Raw genomic sequence first — 2,134 nt, forward strand, 5'->3', positions numbered from 1 at the left:
GAGTTTAAAGTATATGAAGTTTGATCCAAAATGTTTATTTCTGGCTTTTGGCTGTAAAATTAATCTCCTAATTAACCTTCTGTCTGATATACAAGTTTTCCTACTGACAAGCAAAGCAACAAGTTTTCATGTTCTACTTCACTGATTTTTTTTTCTTTTTACAATGTACATTTTGAACTTAAAGTGTGCAGAATATATAAAAATAAGATAATAGCCACCTTAATTTACAAATTTGTTGAGTTTTATTTAATCTAATAACAATTTAATATAGAACTAGAAAAAAAAAAACTGTGGATGCAAACATCTATAACATTATTTTATCTCCATATTTCATATATACCAAGTAGTCTCCATGCCAGATCTTGTGCTAATATTGGAGCTTACATATGAAAAATGCAATTGTTAATATAAATTAAAAAGAAAAGAAAAAAAACTAAAACTTACCTTAAAACCTATATCCCCTTAAATTTCTGGGTCATAGTAATTAACTTCTTTTTCAGATTTGGGAAAAAGATCCAACGAAAGGTTATAATATATTTATTGTTTTTAGAATAGATTTAAATCAACACACCCATCCTGTAAATTCCATGCTTGCAAGATCAGAAAGCCCTAATATTTGAAAGTATGACCAATAAGGGGCTTGGAAACGTAATCTATGTTTTGTAATTTGTTAATTAAAGAAGAGTAAAACCAAGGGCAAAAACAAAAGGGGAAAAGAAAAAAAAAATCCATAAACTTGATCACCATAATTATAATTTGCAACAAGTCCCATCATCTTTTTCCTTTATTTTGATTGACCTAATCAAAGCTATCAACGCCAAGACATGCAAGAAGATAGAGAGACAGAGACAGAGAGAATTAGGGAGAGATCTGAGAAACAATATAGATGAGAGGGAAAAAATAAAATAAAATAAAATAAAAAATGAAAATAAGGCCTAATGATGAAGGAGAAAAGACAATACATGATTACAAGATCATAAGAAGAAGAAGAAGACGAGAGATAAAAGAGGCAATGATGAAAAAATAAAAAAGAAAAAAAACTACTTTTTGGGAGCCAAAGAGAAGTCAAAAAGCTTCATCATTACACCAATCTGCACTGCACAACCTTCTTAATTAATAACTTTGAAAACATTTTACACTAAATCCATTACCAAAAACGGAAATAAATAAATAAATGAAGTGAAAAATAGATAGAAATAGGGCAAACCTTTGTGAGTGTGTGTGGACGGCGACGCCATAGGTTGAATTAATTGGGGGGAATGAAGCCTGGTCCGACGACACTAAGCGATCGAGACCGAGACCGAGATCGCGACGACGACGACGTTCGAGACGAAGAAATTGAAGTGTCCTCGAGCCAGACAACATTCCCCTCAAAACAAAACAGACGCCTTCCAGTCCTCCTTCAGATGATCTCTTTTCAAACCCTAAAACTGAAACTTTGAGAGAGAGAGATGAGTGAGAATAATGAGGGTGTGGAGGAGGTGGGTCTATAAAGGGATTAATTGGAAAGGCGAGGGTGTAAAAAGACAAAAAAATAAAAATAAAAAATAATAAAAAATAAAAAGGTTTTCACTTCCAGAAATGTTCTCTCTCTATCTTTCTTTCCCTCTCTATGAATTCTGCAGATCGGCACCGTTGGATTTAACAGATGACTATGAAATGATGTGAACACCTCGTACATGCATCTGATCTGAAAAACCATTTCTACTCTAAAAAACCCACTAATGCCTAATGCCTAAATTTTTCCTACATTTTTCACTTTTTCTTTTAATTACAAGTTTAATCCTAAATTTTTAGGTTGTATGTGGGAACATATAAATGATTTAATTTTGTGTTTAATATGAGACGTTTCTCACTTTTAAAAGTGTAATAGGTTGTTGAGAGCTAGTTTGGTAACGTTCCCGTTTATTGTTTGTCGTTTCTAATTTTCTTAAGAAATCTAAGCATTTTGCAATTAATTATGTTTCTTGTTTCTTCTTTTTTGAAAACATTCTCAAATTTTATAGAAATTTCGAAAACAACTAAAATAAGTTTTTTTATTCTTGTTCACATTTCCAACTCGTTCCAAAACATAAATAAAAAAGATTTTTTTACCATACTTGAATTCATGGATGTTGTGGTCAAGTAATTCTTT

The 2,134-nt window shown here is 31.3% G+C and overlaps 1 long non-coding RNA gene across 2 annotated transcripts; it reads right to left on the reverse strand.

Annotated features, from left to right (window-relative positions):
• Positions 1-885: 885 nt before the first annotated feature.
• Positions 886-1,664, reverse strand: LOC148210203 (uncharacterized). 2 transcript variants are annotated; one of them, XR_015792115.1, is made up of 2 exons: positions 1,208-1,664; positions 886-1,091 (listed from the first exon to the last, which is right to left on the reverse strand). It is a non-coding gene; the product is annotated as an uncharacterized LOC148210203 (long non-coding RNA). The 2 variants fall into 2 exon arrangements; XR_015792116.1 differs by having other exon boundaries at positions 886-1,096.
• Positions 1,665-2,134: the final 470 nt, after the last annotated feature.

The sequence above is a fragment of the Momordica charantia genome (genome assembly GCF_013281855.1).
Source record: "Momordica charantia cultivar OHB3-1 chromosome 7 unlocalized genomic scaffold, Mcharantia_2.0 BLBB01000007.1, whole genome shotgun sequence".
Taxonomy (NCBI): Eukaryota; Viridiplantae; Streptophyta; class Magnoliopsida; order Cucurbitales; family Cucurbitaceae; genus Momordica; species Momordica charantia.